We start from the raw sequence: 25,685 nt of genomic DNA, 5'->3' as shown, positions 1-25,685 counted from the left end.
GAATATGTTCCCGTCCTTGTCTTGAATAATGCCAATCCTTGATTGTTTCTTGTTTCTGCTGGTCATCTCTGCAATCTCCCTGTGTATATCCCTTGAAAGATGTAGCATTGTCTCTATCTTTTCACACCCATTGTTCTTTAGCTTTTGCATATTCTGCTCTTATTTGTTGGTCCAATTCCTTGTACTTAGATGTGCCCTTCTTGTGCTTCCTTTACCTTCCATGAGCTTCAGAATGTGATCTGTCATCCAGGCTTGTTTAGCTACACACCTTCTTTTGGGGAGACATTCTTCAGCAGCTATTTGCATACAGTCCTTCAGATTTGACCACGTTATCTGGTGTTTGCTCCATGTCTTCAACTCTCAATCCTTTAGTCCTATTTTGTACCGCTGCAGAAAATCTTTCACTATAATCTTTCGCTCTTCTTCAGTAAGTCCATATCCAGCCTGGCTTTCTTGGTTGCCGCCTTAATCTTTGTCTTTTGTACCTCTCTCATACCACTGAAATTTCCTTTACTCCACTGAAATACTCCTCCATCAATCTTTTCTTTCTCCTATCAAATTTCTAGTTGAACTCAATCATATTGTGTTCATTATCACTTAAGGGTTCTTTTACCTTAAGCTCCCTAATCACCTCCAGTTCATTACATAACAACCAATCCAGTTTAGCTGATCTCCTCATAGGCTCAACAACAAACTGCTCCAAAAAGCCATCTCACAGGCGTTCAACAAACTCTCCCTCCTGGGATCCATTTCCAGCCTGATTTTTCCAATGATCTGCATGTTGAAATCTCCCATGACAATCATAAAGTCACCCATTTGATGCACCTTTTCTATTTTCTGTTGTAATCTATGGTCCACATCACAGCTACTGTTGGGAGGCTTGTATATAGTTGCCATCAGGGTCCTTTTACCCTTGTAGTTTCTTTACTCAAACCACAAGGATTCAACATCTTCCAATCCTATATCACATCTTTCGACTGATTTGATGCTATTCTTTATCATCAGAGCCACACCAGCCCCTCTGCCTACCTTCCTACCCCTCCAATAAAACGTGTAACCTTAGACATTTAGCTCCCAAATACAGCCACGATTCAGTGATGGCCACAACATCATACCTGACAAGCTGTAATAGTGCAGCAAGATCATTCACCTTATTAATTATACTCCGTGCATTGAGATATACAGCGCAATTTAAAAAAGTTCACCTTTTGGAAGGTTTCATGTTTTATTATTTTACAACATTGAATCATAGTGGACTTAATTTGGCTTTTTTGATACTGATCAACAGGAAATACTCTTGTGCAAAGTGAAAACAAATTTCTACAAATTTGTCTAAATCTATTACAATTACTAAACACAAAATAATTGTTTGCACAAGGGGTGATTAATAAGTTCATGGCCTAAGGTAGAAGGAGTTAATTTTGGAAAACCTAGCACATTTATTTTTCAACATAGTCCCCCCCTACATTTAGATTTAGATTATGAAGACATGCAGTCCTCTTTTATTGTCATTTAGTAATGCATGCATTAAGAAATGATACAATACTCCTCCAGTGTGATGTCACAGAAACACAGCACAGACCAAGACTGAAAAACTAACAAAACCACTTAATTATAACATATAGTTACAACAGTGCAACAATACATAACTTGATGAAGAACAGGCCATGGCACAGTAAAAGGGTTCAAAGTTTCTTGAAAGTCCCACATCACACGCAGACGGGAGAAGGAAGAAAACTTTCCCTGCCATGCCCGACCACAGTCTGACTCTGAGTCGTCCGAAAACTTCGAGCCTCCGATCAGCTCTCCGACACCGAGTACTGAGCACCATCTCTGTCCGAACGATTTGATCTCAGTCTCGGTCGCCAGCAGCAAGCAAAGCCAGGGATTTTGGGGCCTTCCCTCTGAAAGATTCTCGATCGCGCAGTAACAGCGGCAGCGAACTGGCGCTTCAGAAATTTCTCTAGATGCTCCTCTGTGCTGTCACATCAAATCATCAAATCAGAATTGTCCACGGCCCCTATGTAACAGATAAGATATCATTTTCACTGGAGAGCTGTGCGCGCGCAGTGCGCAATCTTCTCCTCCCACTTCACACAATTAGTCCAGCGATCGTGAAGCATACAGATCCCTTCTTTGTAGAACTCAGTATCTTGGACCTCCAGAAAGTGGTCCACAGCAGGGGTGATTGATAAGTTTGTGGCCTAAGGTAGAAGGAGGTGAGTTATACTGCTCTCGTTACATGCATGTGCAGTTCAACTCTTTGAGTGATTATGCAGGAAGTTTGAAGATAATAACTCATTTCCTTCTATCTTAGGCCACAAACTTATCAATCACCCCTCGTATAGTTACTCACCCCCTTTAAGTCAGCATTTAGTATATGTACCTTTGGCAGCAATTACAGCCTTGAGTCTGTGTGGATAGGTCTCTATCAGCTTTACACATCTGAGCACTGCAATAATCCCTCATTATCCTTTACAAAACTGTTCAAGTTCTGTCAGATTGCATGGGGATCATGAGTGAACAGCCATTTACAAATCCAGCCACAAATTTTCAATTGGATTAATGTCTGGAATCTAACTCGGCCACTTCAACTTTGTTGTTTTCAAGCCATTCCTGTGTAGCTTTGCTATGCACTTAGCGTGATTGTCTAGCTGGAAATCAAATCTTCTCCCAAGTTGCAGTTTTCTTGCAGTCAGCATCAGGTTTTCCCTGTATTTTGCTGCATTAATTTTTCCTTCTGCCTGCACAAACCTTCCAGAGCCTGAAGCATCTCCGGAGCATGATGCAGCCACTACCATGCTTCACGATGTTTTTGATATGGTGCGGTTTTTGGCTTATGCCAAACATAGCATTTAGTATGATGGCCAAGAAGCTTAATTTTGGTTTCATCAGACCATAGAACCTTCTTCTAGCTGATTCCAGAGTCTTCCACGCCCCCTCTGGCAAACTCTAGCTGAGATTTCATGTGAGTCTTTTTCAATAGTGGCTTTCTCTTTGCCACTCTCCCATAAAGCTGCAACTGGTGAAGCACCCAGGCAACCCTTGCTTATGCGCAGTCTCTCCCATCTCAGCCACTGATGCTTGGTACTCCTCCAGAGTTGTCATATGTGTCTTGGTTGCCTCCTTCGCTAGTCCTCTTCTTGCATGGTCACGCAGTTTTTGAGGATAGTCTGCTCCAAACAGATTTACAGCTGTGCAATATTCTTTCTTTTTCTTGATGATTGACTTAACTGTATTCCAAGGGATGTTCAGTGACTTGGAAATGTTCTTGTATCTATCTCCTGACTTGTGCTTTTCAATAACCTTCTTGTGGAGTTGCTTGGAGTGTCCTTTTGTCTTCATGGTGTAGTTTTTGCCAGGACACTGACTCACCAGCAATTGGACCTTCCAGATACAGGTGTATTTTTACTACAATCAATTGAAAGACCTTGGCTGCACACAGTGATCTCCATTTAATTAATTAATGTGGCTTCTAAAATCAATTGGCTGCACCAGTGATGACTTGGTGTGTCATATTAAAGGGGTGTGAATACTTATGCAATCAATTATTTAGTGTTTTATTTTTGTAATTAATTTAGATCACTGTGTAGAGATCTGTTTTCATTTTGACATGAAAGAGTCTTTTCCTGTTGATCAATGTCAAAAAAGCACAATTAGATCCATTGTGAATCAATGTTGTAAAATAATAAAATATGAAAACTTCCAGCGGGGGGGGTGAATACTTCTTAAAGGCACTGTAACACTTTGAGTACTGTATTTGCTACCCTTTTTGGTTCTGCATCCCTAAGGTACTGATACTCACCCTGCTGGTTGCAGTTATGTCCTATCATCTCCCTGCCCTTCCTGACAGTCAGACTGCGCACTTACTTTTTCACTGTCTGTCCTGTCCTGAGTCCCTTCACTCTGGTTCCCACCCCCCTGCCAAATTAGTTTAATCCCTCCCCAACAGCTCTGACAATCCTGCCCACGAGAATATTGGTTCTCTTCGGGTTCGGGAACAACCCTTCTGTTTTGAACCGGTCATACCTCCCACAGGAGAGATCCAAATGATCCAAGAACCTGAAGCCCTGTCCCCGGCACTAGCTTCTCAGCTTTGCCTCAATGTCAGTAAGACAAAATAACTGGTCATTAACTTCAGGAAAGGGGCAGTGCATACACTCCTTTTTTCATCAGTCACATTGAGATTGAGGGGGCCGAGTGCATCATGTTCCTGGGGTTGATCATCACAAATAGCCTGTCCTGATCCAACTACACTGATGCCACAGCCAAGACAGCTCAACAACGTGACTACCTACTCGTGAGGCTAAAGAAATATAACATGTCACCTTCGACTCTTACCAATTTTTATTGATACACCATAGAAACCATTCTGTCCGGATGCATATTTGCTTGGTATGTCTGTGCTGTGCTCGTGACCAGATTAAACTGCACAGAGTTGTGAACACAACTCAACATGTCAGAGAAACCAGTTTGGATCCTGTCTATATTTCCTGCTGCCGTAGTAAAACAGCTAGCATAATTAAAGACCCCACCCACCACAGTTACTCTCTCTTCTCCCCCCACCCCCTACCATCCATCAGGCCGAAGATACAAAAGCCTGAAAGCACATGCTACCAGCGTCAAGGACAGATTCTTACCTCACTGTCATGGGACTACTGAAGGGCTCTCTAAGAAAATAAGATGAACTCGTGACCTCAAAGTTATCAACTTATTGTCCACCTGCACTGTTCTTATTCTGTTACTCCTGCACCTTATTCTGCATTCTGTTTTTGATTTGTTTTGTATTACCTCAAAGTACTGTGTGATAAATGGACCTGTATGAACAGTAATACAAGGCAACTTTTTCACTGTACTTATGATAATAATAAACCAATTCCAATTTTTAACTGCCTTAATTTGCATATCTGTAGATTGTCAAATAGATAGAGAGAGGAAATAATATGGACTGAGGCCTTTTGACCTGAAACATTAACTCTGTTTTTCTTTCCACAGGTGCTGCCTGCCCTACTGATAGTTTCTATGTTGTTCTGCTTTACCTCATGCTGACGACTGAGATTGGGATGTTATGAAGAGATAAAAAGGATAGGAGCATAGTAAGAGAGAGAAATCATGCAATTTCTTAGAGAGAGGATCAATGATAGAGGAGCTGGTTGCACATGTTGTCTCTCTTCTGCTCTCAGGATTCATGATTAGATCAAACCATGGTACATAGATTTGTACCATATTTCAGTAAGTAGCTGGGAACATATTGGCCGTCTTCCCCTCTGTTCTGTCCACATCAAAGCCAGAAATGATGAATTCATTTTTTTCCAACTTTGCGGCGTCCATTAACACACACGCCCAACTACTTTGGCTTTTACGTCATGCTCATATTGCATAGAAGCGGGTCATATGGCCCTCCATGTCCTTGCCACCAAGAGGAAATATATCCATTTTAATCCCATCGTCCAGCAACTGGTTTGTCAACTTCTATACCTGTATAACCCAAGTTTTGTACAGACACATCCTCAGTGCTCTGTTTCCAGCACTCTCTCAGACAGTGTATTCCAGGTATTCTTACCCCAAATGTATGGCATCTAGATTTAACTATCTCCGATAAGAGCAGCATCCTGCATTCTATTCTATCTCTGCCCAACATAACTTTATATACCTCAGTCATGTCCACTCTTAACCTCTTCTGCTGCAGGGACTATTAACATATTACGCATTATTACACTTCTAAGTATGTTGAGATTGGTTCTTTAACAAATATATCACTGAATATATTAACAGTTACAAAAGTAGATGGAATATGTGAAATTTCAGCATAAATATGTAAAGTATATCCAAAAAAGTCATTGTAATGATCATTTCAAAATATCCTCTGGAGCACCTGATTAGTTGATGATCTATTGTGATTTAAGACTGAATTATTCCAAGTGTATTTAAGCACATGATAAAAAGACTTTCATCTTATTATAATCCCTTACGTAGGTCTTTATATCTCAGTCACAGGGTGGGAGAACATATTAATTACCACAGTGCAATAGCATGTAATTAACTGTCATTTCCCACAGACAGTTACCTATTATTTTTGAGCAGATGGTCATAATGATGCAATTGTTCTGTTCTGATCATATTTTCATAGGATTTTTAAAATAGACCAAGGTTTACAGCTGTAAAATTCCCATATTTGTATCTTATACACAGGTAAATATTTTGAGGAGCCATCACCTGTGTGGAACCTTTCTTAAATGGAGAACAGAACTAATGATTTGGCAACAATACCAAATAATAGCCTTTCAAGCTACAATCCCTTTACAAACAATATTCAAAGCATCCTATTTTGAAATTAGAAGTTTAATACACTATTCCAAACTGACTTTGAAATAAAATTATTCCTTTATCAGAGTCAGAATCAGAATCATTTTATTGTCAATATGTGAAACATACTAGAATTGATTGTTGTTCGGTGTCTGGCATTTGACACAGGACAATACCATAACAGACAACACAATAACAACCAACAATTTACAAGACCAATAGTGCAAATAGCCATGAACAAATATTGTTCGAACAAACATTGCATATGAAAATAAAAGGCTTTAATATAAAAGAATATGTGGAATTGCACAGTAAAAATGCTTCTTATTGCAAGAATATGAATTCTGATCTGTCAAATGTTGAAAAGAATATGTTAATCTCCCATATTTCTGACTATAGAAGGCAAAGGTTAACCCAATTTTCACAGAACTAATCCTGCTCCCAGCAGACAGTATAGAGTAATTATAAATTAATTTGCTAATTTCTTATCAGTATGTAGTCATTTGGGAAAGTTCTTATATGGTAAAATATTTTATAGAATGGAAACATAATTTTGCTGTGCTTAACACACAGCTGGAATTGAGATTTGAAATTTCTAGTGACTTAGAATGCCTTATGACACATCAGATATTAGATTCATTTTCATAAAATTTGTATTTGATTAAGGGTGTCTCGACACAAACAGCAAATCGATAAAGCCAATGGAGGTAGAATTATTATATTATTTGGAAGTAGGGGCAGACCCAAATCATTTGGTTCAGACAGAAATGCACTAACCAATTTTATCGGTAAAAGTGACATTTAAAATTATATCTATGCTGGGAAATCAATTAATAATTCATATCTTTGTTTTGTAATTGATTTGCATAACTAACTAAATCGTGACTCATATGGAACAAGCAGAGAGAGTGTAAATTTTGCTGGAGTGAAACTAAAAGCTTCTTCCATTAGTTGGACTAGCCAGTGACTATTTAATATTTTAAATGTTTTGAGCAACAAATCACTGGAAATAAATTCCATCTGCCATGACCATCTATAGCTCCCTGTTGCCAGCTATCTTAATTTCCCTCCTCAATCCTATATTGACAGGGCCTGTCTTTGATCTCCTCCTCTGCCATGGTGAGGCTAAATTCAGACTGGAAGTACAGCGCTTTTTATTCTGCCTGATTAATCTACAAACCAATAGTAAAAACATTGAATTCTCCAGTTTCAGGTAACCTGCTCCTCCTGTCAGTTTTTCTCCCTACACTCAGCCCATCATCCTGTTTCCTTCCTTGCCTCCACTCACTCCATCTGCCTATCATCCACACGCTCCGTCCTCTGATTCCTTTCCCCTCACTCCTTCCATCTGCCCTTCCCACCCCTCTCCCTCGGTTCCATGATCCACCATCTCTGCTATCAGACTCCTTTGTCACTTCCACTTGTCACTTCCCAGCTTCTGTCTTTGTTTCCACTTCCTCCTCCTTCATCTGCATATCATTCCTCCTCAAATGGATCCATAAATCACTTTTCAGCAATGCAAAAATAAGGGATATTGAGGATCAATTCATGGACTGTTCAGAACCTAACAGCAGAGGGGAAGATGATGTTACTAATTTGTTGAGAGTGCATCTTCAGCTCTTGTACCTCCTCCCTAACGATAGTAATGAGAAGAGGGCATATCCTAGACTGTGTAAGTCATTAACAATGAATGCTTCCTTCTTGAAGGGCTGGGTTTTGAAGATGTCCTCGACGGCATGTAGCTGGATGAGTTGCTATTATGCAACTGATTTCATTCAATTCAAGCTATATTTAGTTTATGTATTAACAAGTATCCTTAATCTAAAGCTGTGATAGAATTTCTTGATCAATTTTCAAGCACAGTGTATTCTTTTCCTCCCCAACAGAGCATAAAGGCCAAATCTTTAATATTTGCAATAGTTTTCAGTAGGAGGAAACTTGATTGCTAATGCTTAATATTTATCTTGCCATTAAAAGAGTGCTAAAACTGCAACACATCTGCATTTAGATAATTTCAGGAGCTAAGCATTTCATAGATTCATGAAGTCATACAGCAGAACATTCAGCTCTTCGGTCCTCATGCTATCCATTATTCATACGAGGGGTGATTGATAAGTTTGTGGCCTAAGGTAGAAGGAGTCAATTTTAGAAAACCTAGCACATTTATTTTTCCTACATTCACATACTTAGTCCATACGGATCCCTTCTTTGTAGAAGTTGGCATCTTAGACCTCCAGTAGTGGTCCACAGCGGGGGTGATTGATAAGTTTATGGCCGAAAGTAGAAGGAAATAAGGAGAAACAAAACTTTCTGCTTTTTCACTCAAAGAGTTGAACTGCATGTGCATGTAATAAGAGCTGTATAACTCATCTCCTTCTACCTCAGACCACAAACTTATCAATCACCCCTGCTGTGGACCACCTGGAGGTCCAAGACGCTCTCATTCCATGCACGTGCAGTTCAACTTTTTGAGTGATAATGCAGAAAGTTTGAAGTTAATAACTCATCTCTTTCTACCTTAGGTCACCAAATAATCAATCACCCCTGCTGTGGACCACTTCTACAAAGAAGGAATCCGTATGCTCCATGACCGCTGGACTAAGTGTGTAAATGTAGGAGGGGACTATATTGAAAAATAACTGTGCTAGGTTTTCTAAAATTGATGCCTTCTACCTTAGGCCACGAACTTATCAATCACCCCTCGTTAATGCTTTTTATTGCCAGTTGATTCTTAGGCTTCTAATCTCTTAGTGATTCAAGTGCTCAACTAAATGCTTCTTAATTGTTGCGGGAGTGCCTGCCACCATCTTATTCCGAGCAGCTTTGAGTGTCCTATGGACTCGGACCCCAAAAATCCCTCTGATCCTCCACACTGCCAAGAGTCTTACTGTTAATATTATGTTCTGCCATCATATTTGACCTACCAAAATGAACCATCTCATACTTATCTGGGTTGAACTCCATCTGCCACTTCACAGCCCAGTTATGCATCCTATCAATGTCCTGCTGTAACCCCTGACAGCCCTCCACACTATCCACAACACCCCCAACCTTTGTGTCATCAACAAATTTACTAACCCATCCCTTCACTTCCTCATCCAGGTTGTTTATAAAAATCACAAAGTGAAGGGATCCCAGAACAGATCCCTGAGGCACACCACTGGCTACCAACCTTCATGCAGAATATGACACATCTACAACCACTCTTTGCCTTCTGTGGGCAAGCCAGTTCTGGATCCACAAAGCAAGGTCCCATTGGATCCCCTGCCTCCTTACATCCTCAATAGGCCTTGTATGGGGTACCTTATCAAATTCCTTTCTGAAATTCATATACACTACATCTACAGCTTTACTTTCATCAATGTGTTCAGTCACATCCTCAAAAAATACAATCAGGCTCATCAGGGATGACCTACCTTTGACAAAGCCATGCTGACTATCCCTAATCACATTATGCCTCTCCAAATCTTCATAAATCCTGCACCTCAGGTTCTTCTCCATCAACTTACCAATCACTGAAGTAAGACTTACTGGTCTATAATTTCCTGGGCTATCTCTACTCCTTTTCTTGAATAAGGGGACAACATCTGCAACCCTCCAATCCGCCAGAACCTCTCCCATCCCCATTGATGATACAAAGATCATTGCCAGAGGCTCAGCAATCTACACCCTTGTCTCTCACAGTAGCCAAGGGTACATCTTGTCCGTCCCCAGTGACTTAACCAACTTGATGCTTTCCAAAAGCTCCTGCACATCTTCTTTCATAACATCTATACGCTCAAGCTTTTCAGTCCGCTGTAAGTCATCCCTACAATCGCCAAGGTCCTTTCCCATAGTGAATACTGAAGCAAAGTATTCATTAAGTATCTCCACTACCTCCTCCGGTTCCATACACACTTTTCCACTGTCATACTTGATTGGTCCTATTGTCTCACCTCTTATCCTCTTGCTCTTCACATACTTGTAGAATGCCTTGGGGTTTTCCTTAATCCTGCTCGCCAAGGCCTTCTCATGGCTCCTTCTGGCTTTCCTAATTTTTATTCTTAAGTTCCTTCCTGCTAGCCCTATAATCTTCTAGATCTCTATCATTACCTAGTTTTTTGAACGTTTCATAAGCTTTTCTTTTCTTCTTGACTAGATTTTCAACAGCCTTTGTACACTATGGTTCCTGTACCCTACCATCCTTTCCCTGTCTCATTGGAACAAACCTATGCAGAACGCCACACAAATATCCCCTGAACATTTGCCACATTTCTGCCATCCATTTCCCTGAGAACGTCTGTTCCCAATTTATGTTTCCATATTCCTGCCTGATAGCTTCATATTTCCTCTTACTCCAATTAAACGCTTTCCTAACTTGTCTGTTTCTATCCCTCTCCAATGCTATGCTATAGGAGATAGAATTGTGATCACTATCTACAAAATGCTCTCCCACTGAGAGACCTGACACCTGACCAGCTCATTTCCCAATACCAGATGAAGTACAGCCTCTCCTCTTGTAAGCTTATCTACATGTTCTCCAGAACACACCTAACAAACTCCACCCCATCTACACTCCTTGCTCTAGAGAGATGCCAATCAATATCTGGGAAATTAAAATCTCCCATCACGACAACCCTGTTGTTATTGCACTGTTCCAGAATCTGCTCCTTGATGTCCCTGTTACCATTAGGTGGCCTATGAAAAACACCCAGTAGAGTTATTGACTCCTTCCTGTTTCTAACTTCCACCCACAGAGACTCAGTAGACAATCCCTCCACGACTGCTTCCTTTTCTGCAGCCATGACATTATCTCTGATCAGCAGTGCCATTCCCCCACCTCTTTTGCCTCCCTCCCTATCCTTTCTGAAACATCTAAAGCCTGGCATTCTAAATAGCTCATAGCTACACATACTGACCCATGCTCAAAGTCCATCTGCTTTGTTCATAATACTCCTTGCATTAAAATAGACACATCTCAAACCATCAGTTTGAGCGCATCCCTTCTCTATCATCTTCTCCTCCATATCCTCCCTCTCACACTGTCTACAAGTTTTCTCGATTTGTGAGCCAACCTCCCCATCCTTCATCTCTTCAGTTTGGTTCCCACCCTCCAGCAATTCTAGTTTAAACTTTCCCCAATAGCCTTAGCAAACCTCCCCACCAGGATATTGGTCCCCCTTGATTTCAAGTGCAACCCGTCCTTTTTGTACAGGTCACGCCTGGCCCAAAAGAGGTCCTAGTGATCCAGAAATATGAAACCCTGCCCCCTGCTCTAATCCCTCAGCCACGCATTTATCCTCCACCTCTCTCTATTCCTGTACTCACGGTCACGTAGCACAGGCAGCAATCCCGAGATTACTACCTTTAAGGTCCCGCTTCTCAATTTAAACCAATCCCCCTGGTCTTACCCACAGGGAATTGTTTTTTACTACCTATCTTTAACAACCCTCTGCCTGGTCTCCTCTCAGCTTCCTGTTCTCCAAGGAAAATCAATCCAATCTATTCACTCTCTCCTGATGAAAGAAATGCTCCATCCTTGGCAATATCCTGGTTATTCTTCACTGCCCTGTCTCCAGTACAAGTTTTAGGGTGAGAGTCCAAAAATGTCAACAGCAACCTAACACAGCTTGGTTCAAAAAATTATTATGGACATAGCTGGATATTCTGTCATTTAATATTAATTTTTACAATGAGAATCAGAATCACATTTAGTATAATCAGCATACAGTATGTGGTGCAACATTTTGTCTTTGCAGCAGCAATACAATATATAATGCTAGAGAAAGCAAACTGTGAATTACAGCAAGTATACATAATAGTTAAATTAAGTAAGTAGTGCATCAATGGATTTTTTAAAATGTAGTGAGGTAGTGTTCATAGGTTCACTGTCCATTCAGAAATCAGATGGCAGAGGAAAGAAGCTGTTCCTGAATCATTGAGTGTGTGCCTTCAGACTTCTGTACCCCCTTCCGGATGACAACATTGAGAACACAGCATATCCTGAGTGATGGGGGTCCTCAATGACGGATGCTGCCTTTTTGAGGCATCACTCCTTGAAGTTGTCCTGCACACTATGGAGGCTAGTGCCCATGATGGAGCGGACTAAGTTTACAACTCTCTGCAGCAAACTTCGATCCTGTGCCATCTGCCCCCACCCTCCTCACACCAGACTGTGATGCAGATGATAGATTGGTGACATACCAAATCTCCTCATACTCTTAATAAAATATAGCTACTATTGTGCCTACTTTCTAGCTACTTCGATATGTTGGGCCTAGGGTACTCAGAGATACTGATACCCAGAAACTTGAAATTGCTCACTCTTTCCACTTCTGATCCCTCTATGAGGACTGGCGTGTGTTTCCTTGTCTTACCCTTTCAAAGTCTCCAATCAATTCCTTGGTCTTACTGACTTCAATTGCCTGAATTAAGGTAACAAGTCACCTTCACAAATGGAACAATAGCTGGACTAGATAAACATGGCTAATTTCATTCCACATAGAATATCAGTGACTCAGACACATGCTATGTGGAATATTATTAGTGAATCAGACAGATTCTTAACTTTTTCAAATAGTTCTGTGTTTACCACAGAGGAGTCCAGTTTTCTATATTATTTCACTGAGGGAATGCATTTAACTTGCAGCAGCCCCTCACCTATTGCAGAATTTGAGCATAAATAACATTGAGTGCTATTAGTCTCACAGATTTTTGACAGTAAATTATGGCTCAATAATACTGCAATCTTGCTCAGAATGAGCAGTGCCATCCTGCTGGCTCCATCCTTCATGGGGAAGACAATTCCTTGCCACCTTGATTATTCTGTCATTCACTGGACCATATCTCGTCTGCTGCTGTCACTGCCTTTGACCGTGACATTAAGACTGACACTGTAGCGGCTGCCACAGATCCCGTTTGCTACATAACAATGGTTAACTGAGTAAAGGAAGCTATGTTACCATATATTATAAGATGCATTTGTCTGAAATAAATGGCTTGAAATTTCACATGGATTTTTAAACCAGTAAATAACCAGCGAAAATTCTTTGATTCAGCTTTTAATTACAATAATTGCAGTACCTATATGTAACAGAAAGAGACCATTCGATCCTTTGAGTCAATGCCAGTTACCTAGAAACATAGAAACATAGAAAACCTTCGGAACAATACAGGCCCTTCAGCCCACAGAGTTGTGCCGAACATGTCCTTACCTTAGAAATTACTAGGCTTACCTATAGCCCTCTATTTTACTAAGCCCCATGTACCTTTCTAAAAGTCTCTTAAAAAGGCCCGTGGTATCCGCCTCCACCACCGTTGCTAGCAGCCCATTCCACGCACTCACCACTCTCTGAGTAAAAACTTACCCCTGACATCTCCTCTGTACCTACTCCCCAGCACCTTAAACCTGTGTCCTCTTGTGGCAAACACTTCAGCCCTGGGAAAAAGCCTCTGACTATCCACATGATCAATGCCTCTCATCATTGTAGAGCAACTTAGCCAATCACCTTCCTCCCTTTTTTTTCCCCTGTAGTCCACCAAATTATTCTTTCTCAAACAGAGTCATAGATTTATACAGCATGGAAACAGGTCCTTCAGACCAACTGATCCATGCCAATCAAAATGACCCATACAGAATAATGTCATTCGCTAGTAACCTTTTAATCCTTTTCAATCCATTTACCTGTCTGACTCTCTAAAAGTTTTTATTGTACATACCTTAATCACTTCCTTTGCCAGCTTAGCCTGTGCTCAGTACCTTTAAAGTAAAAACATTGCCCCTCAAATTCCAATTAAATCTCTACCTCTCAATTTAATCCAATATCTTCTAGTTCTTGATACCTCAACTCTGGAAAAAATAAGACTAAGTTCATTCACCCTATCTGCTGTAGGTCTCGCAACATTAATATATTTCTATATGATCACCTCAGTCTCCTACACCCTAAGGAATAAAGTCCTAATCTGTCCAGCCTCTCTCTATAACTCACTCACTCAAGTCCTTGCATATCCTTGTAATTTTTTTCTACATTCTTTCCAGTTTATTAACATCTTTTCTACAGTAGGGTGACCAAAAACTGAACACGGTACTCTAATTATGTCATTATCAGTGTTCTGGATAAAGGGCACCATAACCTCCCAGTTTTATGCATAATTCCTTCAATAAATAAGGCCAGCATGATTAAAGTCTTTTTTGCCATCCTGTTCACCATGAGAACCATGTTCATCAAGGTCCCTTTGTTGAAGAACAAAGGGGCCAACCATTTACTAAAAAATTCTTAACTCAGTATTACTTTCCGAGGTGCAAAAGTTTGCAATTGTCTGAGTGAAACCCATTTGCCATTCCTTGCTCACTTGCCTAGTTGTTCAATTTCCTCCTGTAATTTTTAAACCTTCTTCACTGTCCACTCTACCACCTAGTTTAGTGTTAAATTCAAATGTTATACAACTTGCTTTTGAGAACTCCCAGATCATTCTATTTCCAGAAAAAAATATTGAGAACGTCCTTATATTGTGATGAGAATACACATAAAATTAAGATGTTTGCTGGCCTGGGTTAGCATCAGTGACATCAGCAAGTGGTCTGCCACCTGCCCTCAGGGGAAGGAGAGATAAGGAACAATGGAGCAACGTCTGGAGATGTGTAATGAAGGGACGTGGGAGAGAGAGCTGTCTGGAGTGGCTCCCCCCTTTGAACCTTGTACTGTTTGAAGTGATGGACAGGCGATACCCCAGCAGGGGGATAAAAAGAGAACGGTTCTCTAAGGCAGGACACACGCCACCCGAGGTAACGAGACCCTGGAAGCGGTGCGCCTCTCACGAGTGGGTGAGAAGTATCAGACAACGGCCAGGGTGGAAAGATACGATCAGCGGGAACCCGGTGTGTGTCCGCCCTTGCCTGGGTGCCGGGTTCACTGCAGAGGATCGACTGCATCTGGAGGAGGGGTCACAGTCGGTGACCTCAGGTGACATCACCAAGGACCCGCCCAAAAGTTGCTTGTGAGCAATCTCGCCGGTCTGTGAGTGAAGCCGTTCTGAATGATCAGTTGTTCCTGTTCTATCTCTCTCTTCCCCCACGTTGTCCATCGCCATGGCAACGATTACTGCGAACTGAACTACTAACTGGACTGAACTTTGAGTCACTTTGAAATTTGGTCATTTACCCCTAGACAACGATAGAGCTTGATTGATGCTGTTATCTTAATTCTGTGCACATGTGTGTTTATCATCGCTGAACTGTTGCATTTATTCTCCTTTCGATTACTGTGTTGCTTGTTTCTTTAATAAAACTTTCTTAGTTCTAGTACTCCAGACTCCAACTGAGTGATCCATTTCTGCTGGTTTGGCAACCCAGTTACGGGGTACGTAACAATATAAAAATCATTCCAGTCCTTACTGTTCTTAACCTATGGACCTCCATTTAAAGGTTTTACCCCTGCCTCTAAAGTAACTTTTTGTTACATAGCATCTTTAACATTATAAAATGACCATTACAAACCTATAATAGCTTCAACATTTTAGGATAAAATTTAATACAAACGAGACAGCATTACGTTGGGCCCAAGGTGCAAAGCACAGTACCAACAGTTACACACAACACATTCAAGGTAGTAGGGACATATCAGATATCAGTAAAATACAGCCACACCAAAAAATAAAGCTGCATGTAAGTGTTGCCATACAGAACTTGATGATGAGCTTGGAGTAATGGGTGGTGACCAATGGCTTGGCCAAGAAGTAGATTTAATAGACATGTAAAAGGGAAAAGGAGAGTCAGAAAGGAGGTTAAGTGAGGGGATGAAAATGTTAGGGCTTTGGCACTTGAAACGCATCCACCAGTTGTAGATTGATTCATTTCAGAGGCGATCAAGAGGGTAGAATCAAAGAAGTATAGAAATCTCGGTTGGCTTTTCAGCTAGAAGAGATTATCTAAGTAAGGGTGCACCATGTAATATTATCTGTATTGAAATGTCTCGTTGGAAACCATCACAGATTAGCTGAGATTTCTGAACTGAACTTACTACAGACAGTCTTGTCTGCTGGTGTCTCAGCACTCATTTAACAGCATGAGAAATAACACGTTCAATTTCAGTTTATTAATTTGGCTGTGCCATTTGTTAAAGGAGCTTATTTTGCATTGTGTGAATAGTACATCAGCAGCTTATACTTCCACATATGATGTTTAAAAAGATTTCCCTCAACTCAGTTTTAAGGGGACTTGATTCCAAGTCTGTGCCCTCGGATCCTCAGCAATTCTACAAATGGAAGTATCCATTCGAATGGAAGGCGGGAGAAGATGGCGACATGATGCAGCTCACAGCGGCCACTCCGGTGGTGATGTCTGTTATTTGTCAAGTGGGTGCCGTGCACAATCCTGATTTGATGGAGATGGACGTGAGAGCATGGAGGAACATCTGGTGAAACTTCTAAAATGCCTGCTTCACTGTTGCTGCAACTGTGTGGTCCAGAATCTCCTGACGAGAAGGCCCTGAGTCCTCGTCTTTACTTGTTGCACGGCGGATGAGGCGGGATCGAAGTGCTTGGCAGAGGGTGGTGCTCGGAGAGGCTGTGTTAGAGGGGCTGGTCCGAGGCTCGAAGTTTTCGGACGGTCTCAGAGTCCACTGCGGTCGGGTGCTTCCAATGGTGCTGCACTGGCAAGTTGGCGGCGCTTGGAGGTTCAAGGCAGGGACAGCTTCACCCTTCTGCCGCCTGCGTGAGATGATGAGTCTATTGGGACTTTGATTCTTTTTTTACTATGCCTATGGTCTGCTCTTTATCAAATTATGGTATTGTTTTGCACTGTTGTAACTATATGTTATAATGATGTGGTTTTGTCAGTTTTAGTCTTGGTTTTTCCTGTGTTTCTGTGATATCATTCTGGAGGAACGTTGTATCATTTTTTAATGCATGCATTTCTAAATGACAATAAACGAGGACTGAGTGTCCTCATAATCTAATCTAATCTAATCCTTACTCTGTCCACTCAATTCAGGCCTTTCAGTTTCTAGTAAGTTTCAAAGAGAGTTCGCCTGATCCTTCTAAGCTCCATTGAGAACAGGGCCCAGAGACATCATACACACTTTACTATGTGTGTTGTTATGATCACTAACCTATTAAAGGATATGTGATTCACACAGGCTGGAAACCTCACACAAGATGGTGTTTAATCAGCTCAGGCCATCATTAAGCTCATTGTGCTGTCTGTCACACCACAATCCTTTTCTCAACTACCCCAAGGAAAACTAACTGAAAGTAACAGAGCTTGCTATGTCAAAGACAGCAAGAAACTGCAGTGTTGCGAGCATAGCCCAGTTCATCACACAAACTAATCTGCTAACTTCCCGCTGCCCTGGGAAAGCCGCCAGCAAAAACAAGGACCCCTCCCAACCTGGTCTTTGCTCATCTCTTGTCTTCCATTGGGCAGAAGATACAAAACTCTGAGAACATCTGCAGTACCATCAGGCTCTGAAGACAGCTTCTACTCCATTATAATCAGGTATTCAAGTAAATCTCTTATACTCTAAAAGACAAATTCTTGAACTCTTGATTTCTAACCCACTTCATCATGGCCGTTGCATTTTATTTGTCTACCTGACCTGCACTTCCTTTGTAACTGCCCCATTATATTTTGCATTCTGTTTTATTTTATCACCTCGGTGTAATTACATACAGCATGATCTGTCAAGGTGGCAGAAGAATGACGGTTGACCTAATTGAAACCTATTGGATGTTGAAAAGCTTTTATAGAGTAGATTTGGGGAAGATGTTTCCTATGGTGGGGGAGTATGACCAGAAGATGCAGCTTCAGAATAGAGGGCATCTATTTAGAATGGAGATGAAGAGGAATTTCTAGAGCCAGAGAGCAGTGAAACTGTAGAATTCATGGCCAAAGGCGGCTGTAGAGATCAAATCATTGGGTATATTTAAGACAGAGCTTGATAGATTCTTGATTAGTCAGGGCATGAAGGAATATGGGGAGAAGACAGGTGCGTGGGGCTGAAAGGTAAATGGATCAGCCCTGATGAAATGGTGGAGCAGAGTCAATGGGCCAAATGGCCAAATTCTACTCTTGTGCCTTATGGTCTTATGATCTCCATGCTGACCATTAGCTCCCATATGCACTTTCAGCACTTGGACCGCAGCCTTCTAAGTTTTATCAAGTTCATTTAAGTACTTCTTAAACGTCATCAACATCTGTCTGGAACACTCCCCCAGGCAATGCATTGTTGATTCCAAACATGCTCTGGGTTAAAAAGTTCTTTCTCAGTTACCCTATACACTTCCTGACCTTTAAACATCTGGCCTATGGTTTTAAAAACCTCAACTGTGAAGAATAATTCTTCTGTAATCTCTTTTAGAGTCTTATATTTCTGTGTTCATGAAAATCCAATAAACAGCAAATATTACTTTGAACTTATTTTCCTTCTACCTCTCTGGAACTGGTATTTTCTGGCAGAAACATTGCTCTTGATCAGATACATCTTCTGTCATCTATCTCAGGGAATGGGCAGTCTCCTGATTACTTCTGAAAGCAATCAGGTCTTCTAGTCTCAGGACATGACTTCTCAGCACAGCTGCCACTCCAGTCAACCACCACAACACCCAATGACAATCCTGATACCCTGATGCAGAATTTCAAAAGAAAAATGTGACAATTCCTATCCTCCCATAGATACTGTTTGACCCACTGAGTTTCTCCAGCAGATCGTTTGTTGGTCCAGATTCCAACAACATATAGTCTCTTGTGCCTCCACTGGCAATATTTGCCCTGGAAAAGGGTGGAATATACACACTAGGCAAGGACCTCTAAGTGCAAATTTGGTTATTTGTGTACTAATGAGTGGAGAGACAGCAAAAGGAGTGGGAACATTTGTCTGCCCTTTTTCCGGCACAAATACTTCGCTATTTCCAGTAATAATCCAAAGAGTATGACTCATTACTTAGTTCAACACAAGCTATTTATTTTAATGTGGGCAGTGTAATAAATAAGTCAGGCTAAAAGGATCTTTGCCATCTGCTAATTGTTTTGATTACATAGTCTTCCAAGCGTCTGCTCTGCAAGTCCCTATCAGTATACAGAGCAGAGCATAAAAGCTGAAGTAGGACATTCTTCCCCTTAAGCTTGTTCTGTCTTTCAAATTCAAGTTTAATTGTCATTCACTTACTTGCTTTACTTAAGCCCAGCACATGTATTGTGCATTGGCCTCCAAGAGCAGGTTGACAGTCCTCTGCCCAGGGCCGGACTTGCAAGTTCTCCCCAGGTGTATCCCATCTTCCTGGTGTATCCTTCTTCTCCCAGGGTTTAGATCTTCAGAGTTCCTGTTGGTGTTTCTGTAGCACTGTTTTTTTTTAACGGGATGGGATTGCTAGCCCAATGTCCATCCCTCCTCCTTTTGCAGCTGGGTTTGGGACCATCCATGATGAAGTTAATTGTCATCTAACCATGCAGAAATACCCAAGAATATAGCCAAATGATACAGTGTTACTCTGGGGCCAATGTGCAAAACACAGTACCAACAGTCATATACGGAACATATAGCACATATAATAAAGCACATATAACATAGCAAGCATATATAAGATATCAGTGAAATAGTCAGACAAAAATTGCAAAATTGAAGACCCTGAGTCCATGAATAAAAGTAGATAGATAGGTAGATAGATAGTTAGATGGATACAAAGATAGATAGAGTGAAAGATAGATAGATGGATAGATAGCTATGCAGGATACAGCATCAAGTAAATGTTTACACGAGGAATTCTGCAGTCTTGATGAAGGGTCTCGGCCAGAAACGTCAACTGTACCTCTTCCTAGAGATGCTGCCTGGCCTGCTGCGCTCACGAGCAACTTTGATGTGTGTTAAGTGAATGTTTATCTTAATTGGCATTTTGAAATTTCCAGGATGGGATGAAGAAAGTGAGTAAGTTGCCAGTCTGTCACTTAACACACTGTTAAAGGCATACTTGTTATGTCAATCAATATTGAGAGCATTTACATATCCAGAGACCCATCTCAATATACTGTGATAAAAGCACTATACTTTGAATGTCTGGGCTTTCGTTCCTGGGACACTTTTTTTTTTAGATTATGAGGACACACAGTCCTCTTTTATTGTCATTTAGTAATGCATGAATTAAGAAATGATACAATATTCCTCCGGTGTGATATCACAAAAACACAGACTGAAAAACTAACAGAAAACACATAATTATAACATATAGTTACAACAGTGCAACAATATCATAACTTGATGAAGAACAGGCCATGGCACAGTAAAAGAAGATCAAAGTCTCTTGAATATCCCACATCTCACACAGATGGGAGAAGGAAGAAAACTCTCCCTGCCATGCCCGACCACAGTCTGACCCTGAGTCGTCCGAAAACTTTGAGCTCCGATCAGCCCTCCAACATCGAGTACCGAGCACCATCTGTATCCGAACAATTTGACCTCAGCCTCGGACGCAAGCAGCAGGCAAAGCCGGGGATTTTGGGGCCTTCCCTCCGGAAGATTCTCAGTCGCCCAGTAACAGCGGCAGCGAACCAGCGTTTCAGAAATTTCTCCAGATGTTCCTCTATGCTTTCACGTCTGTCTCCATCAAATCAGAATTGTCCACGGCCCTTACCAGACCATCTATGATGTTAGGACGTATTCTGGTTATATAGAAAATATTATCTTCAGCAACCAGTCTTTAGACCTGAATATGGATTGTAGATTAAATTTAAAACGTAGCCCTGGACAATAGTTTCCTGGAGATATGGGCACCAGTTGATTAAAAACTAGACAGTGCTGATTAACCTTCATTTTAGGTGTCTGGAGTTTAGGTGCAAAGAAGGAGGTGTGAAAATTATAAGTAATTCAAAGGAGACATTGTAGAAACATTGTAACTACAGAATTGTCCTGGTGTTTGATCTTTATTATATGAAAATCTCATGTAAGCAGGCCTCTTCCTCCAAGAGTGTCTCATTTTGTTAAATAAAACACTTTTGTATCCATTAGATTCAGTGTCTCTCTGGTGAATTTGTTCATGTTATAGATTCCTGAGTATTCAGAAGTGTTACATCAGCTGAGATGCGATCTCATTATAAATGGTGTAATTCTACAGTTACTTGCCTACACTCAAACTAATCAAAAAAAGTATGCAATTATAATATTGAAACTGTATTTAATCATTCACTGCTATGTTTCTGCTTAAAGATTTAAAAGCTTCAATGTGCTTTGTTCAATGAGATTCTTCAGTGATTCTCCAAGAAATGCTTTCATAATCCCTGCTCATGCTGAAGAAGGACCTTTTACACCTACAGTTACTGTCTCCGTGTTGTTCATTCAAAGTTGTAATGCATGTGTACCCATTGATGATGATCTTTTATCATCATCCAACTCGATGCCTTCATTGATATGGCCTATACCTTGTCAATTCCCTTTGATCTCACTCTTCAACTTCTCTCCTTCAGACACCATATAGCCATATAACCACATCTTTTTTGAAATCTCAAGCATGACATCTACAGTTGCTGAGCATCCTTCAACTTTTGCAACATGTTCAGAACGTTCATTAACCAAATGTGAAAAAGTGATTTGTTGCAGCAGTTTACATTTAAGTCAGATGTCTGTGACTCAGACGGAATCAGAATGAGAATCAGGCTTATTATCACTGACATATGTCACAAAATTTGTTGTTATGCAGCACAGTGCAAAGACAGAAAATTACCATAAAGTACAAAAATAAATAAATAGTGTCAGGAAAAGAATAATGATGTAGTATTCATGGATTCATGGGGTATTCAGAAATCTGATGGCAAAAGAGAGAGGAAGCTGTCTCCGAATCATCAGGTGTTGACCTTCAGGGATCTCTACCTCCTCCCTGAAGGTAGTAACAAGACAAGAGTCATTAGTGATGAATGCCATATTCTTGAGTGATGACCTCTTGAAGATGTCCTTAGTAGTGAGGATGCTTTTGCCTGTGATGGAGCTGGCTGTCTAACAACCATTTATGCTCCTGTGCATTGGAGGGTTCATTTCAGTCTATGGCACAACCAGCCATGATGCTCTTCCCTGTACATCTGTAGAAATTTGTAGAAGTCTTTGGTGACATACTAAATCTCTTCAAACTCCTAATGATGTGGTGCTGTTAGCATCCTTCATGATTGCATCAATGTGTGGGTTTCAGGATAGATCCTCCAAAATGTTGATGCTCAGTAACTTAAAGTTGCTCACCCTTTCAAATGCTGATCCCTCAATGAGGAATGGTGTGTATTCCCCTAACTTCTCATTGCTGAAGTCTGCAATCTATTCCTTGATCTTGCCAACGTTGCTGTGACATCACTCAATCAGCCAATCTATCTCTCTTTGTACACTTCCTTGTTTGCCTTCTGGGATTCTGCCAACAACAGTGGTGTCATCGGTGAATTTATACATGGCATTTGAGCTGTGTTTAGTCATTCAGTCATGTGGAAAGAGAGTAGATCAGTGGACTTAGTAGGCATCCTTGAAGTATGCTTGCTTTGATTGTCAGTGAGGAGAAGATGCTATTTCCAATCGGCACTGACTGTGCTATCCCAGCATAGGAGGTCCATTTGAGAGGGAGGCATAGAAACCCAGGGTTTGAAGCTTGTTGATTCATACTGAGAGGATTATAGAATTTAGAACATAAAACATAGAACATAGAATAGTACAGCACAGTACAGGCCCTTCGGCCCACAATGTTGTGCCGGCACTTAAACCCTGCCTCCCATCTAACCCCCCCCCACCTTAAATTCCTCCACATACCTGTCTAGTAGTCTCTTAAATTTCAGTAGTGTATCTGCCTCCACCACTGACTCAGGTAGTGCATTCCACACACCAACTACTCTTCGAGTAAAAAACCTTCCTCTAATATCCCCCTTGAACTTCTCACCCCTTACCTTAAAGCCATGTCCTCTTGTATTGAGCAGTGGAGCCCTGGGGAAAAGGCACTGGCTGTCCACTCTATCTATTCCTCTTAATATCTTGTATGCCTCTATCATGTCTCTCTATTGAGCTATAATGGATAAACAGATACCTGATGTGTGTTTCGCTGTTGTCTAGGTGCTCCAAGACATGGTGATGACCAGTAAGACTGCATCTGCTGTAGACATTTTGTGGTGGGAGGTGAATTGCAGTGGGTCTAGGTCCTTGCACAAGCAGGTATTAATTCCAGCCAAAAGCAACCTCTCAGAGCAGTTCATCACAGTAGATAAGAGTGTCATGGTCCGGTCCATGAAGCCAAAGCCACATGCCGGTTTGTGGTCCAGTCCAACGTTCCTTATTCCAGGTTTTCCGGTTTTCCCTTTTTCTGTTAGGTGTTCTAATTGAGGCACCTGATTCACATTTTGGGCTGTCTACATGAATAGCTCTTTGGTTCAGCTTCATTTGCTGAACTGTCCCCTCTCCCTCCCCCTCCCCCTCCCCCTCCCCCTCCCTCTCCCCCTCCCCCTCCCCCTTTTTCTCCCCCTTCCCCTTCCCCTTCCCCTTCCCGTTCCTCCTCTGCCTGAAGCCTTGCCTGCATCCTCACCTGTATCACTGTCAAGTTCTACCGCCGGAGCAAGACCGGAGCCTTGCTGTGCCCAGATAAGGAACTGTCTTTTGTTGTTTGGAACTGCCTCTGTGTCCACACCTTCGCTAGGTAGGTCTGGCCATTTGCTGCTACCTAGTGTTGGGAACTATCTCATCGTGTTCAGCATTCTGTGTATGAGTCCTGGCCCTATGTCCTGTTCCCAAGGAGGGGCCCCGGCTCTCTGTTCCATGTTCCTGTCTCTCAGGTCCAAGACTCAATATTCCTGTGCTCTAGACCAAGGCTCTGTGTTCCTATCCTCCCCAATACCAAGCCATGTCTTCGCCTAGTTCTGGAGTCCAAGTCCGAGTCAAGACCCAGGTTCTGGGTCCTTGTCCAGTCTCTGGCTTGGAGTCCGAACCCAAGCCTCGTCATGTCCTCGCCTCGAGGAACCCAAGCCTCGTCAAGTCCTCGCCTCGAGGAACCCAAGCCTCGTCACGTCCTCGCCTCGAGGAACCCATGCCTCATCACGTCCTCGCCTCGAGGAACCCAAGCTTCGTACGTCCTCGCCTCGAGGAACCCAAGCCTCGTCATGTCCTTGCCTCGAGGAACCCAAGCCTCGTCATGTCCTCGCCTCGAGGAACCCAAGCCTCGTCACGTCCTCGCCTCGAGGAACCCAAGCCTAGTCACATCCTCGCCTCAAGGAACCCAAGCCCCATCACATCCTCACCTCGAGGAAATCAAGCCTTGTCATGTCATGTCCTCGCCTAGTTCCGGGGTCCGAGCCCAAGTCAAGACCCAGGTTCTGGGTCCTTGTCCAGTCTCCAGCTCAGAGTCCAAGCCCAGGCTCCTAGTTCCCAGTTCCTTGTCCTGGTTCCGCTTCCCTAGTCTAGTCCTAGCACAGGCCGTATATCGTAGCCTCGTCCAGGGCCTGTGTCTCGTCCAGCGTCGTTTCTTCCCCACTTCCCTTTCTTTCTTGACACACCTAGTCCTGTTCTTGGTACTTCAGTGTCTGTATCTTGCATTTGGGTCCACTCCCAGTGCCCCCCTTATGAGAAAAAGTGCCACCAGGCAATAGTTATAGAGGCAGTTCATCATGCTCTTCTTGGGCACCGGTATGTTTGATGCCCTTTTGAAGCAGGTATGAATCTTCGATGACAGCAATGAGGTGTTAAAGATATCCTTGAATGTTCCACCCATTTGTTTAGAACAAATTTTCTATACTTTGCTAGGTACACAATTGGGACTGATGCCTTGCAAGAGTTCACTCTCCTGCAGTGTTTTCTGACATTTTCCTCCAAAACAGAGATCACTGGGGCATTGGATGTTGTGGGGCTTCACATTGCTGTAATGTTACTTACCTTTCAAACCATGCAGAAAATGTATTGAGTTTACTGCAGAGTGAAACTTTGCTGCCTTTTATGCAGTTAGGTTTCATTTTAAAGCAGGGGTTCCCAACCTTTTTTATGCAATGGACAAATGCCATTAAGCAAGAGGTCCGTGGACCCCAGGTTGGAAATCAGTGCCTTATAGGAAGTAATGAATAGCAAACCCTGGCTTACTGTCATGGAAATTGTGTCTCCAACCTTACACAAAATTGCACTTCAAATTAACATTAACATCTGGTTAACCTTTTGCCTCTTCTCTTCTCTCCTGTTCATGTCTTCCCTCCACTGCCTCTCATCTTTCCACTCTTCTCTCCTATCAGATTCCTTCTTCTTTAGTCCTTTCTCCCTTCCACCTATCACCTCCCAGCTTCCTACTTCATCCTCATACCCCCAGTCACCCACCTGATCTCACCTCTCACCTGCCAGTTTGCCCTCCTTCCCCTCCCGCCATCTACTTATTCTAGACTCTGCCCCTTTCTTTTCCAGTCCTGATGAAAATTCTCA

This window comes from Mobula hypostoma, chromosome 5 (genome assembly GCF_963921235.1).
Source record: "Mobula hypostoma chromosome 5, sMobHyp1.1, whole genome shotgun sequence".
NCBI classification, from domain to species: domain Eukaryota; kingdom Metazoa; phylum Chordata; class Chondrichthyes; order Myliobatiformes; family Myliobatidae; genus Mobula; species Mobula hypostoma.
The sequence above is the reverse complement of the archived record's forward strand: the minus strand, read 5'-3'. Positions refer to the sequence as shown.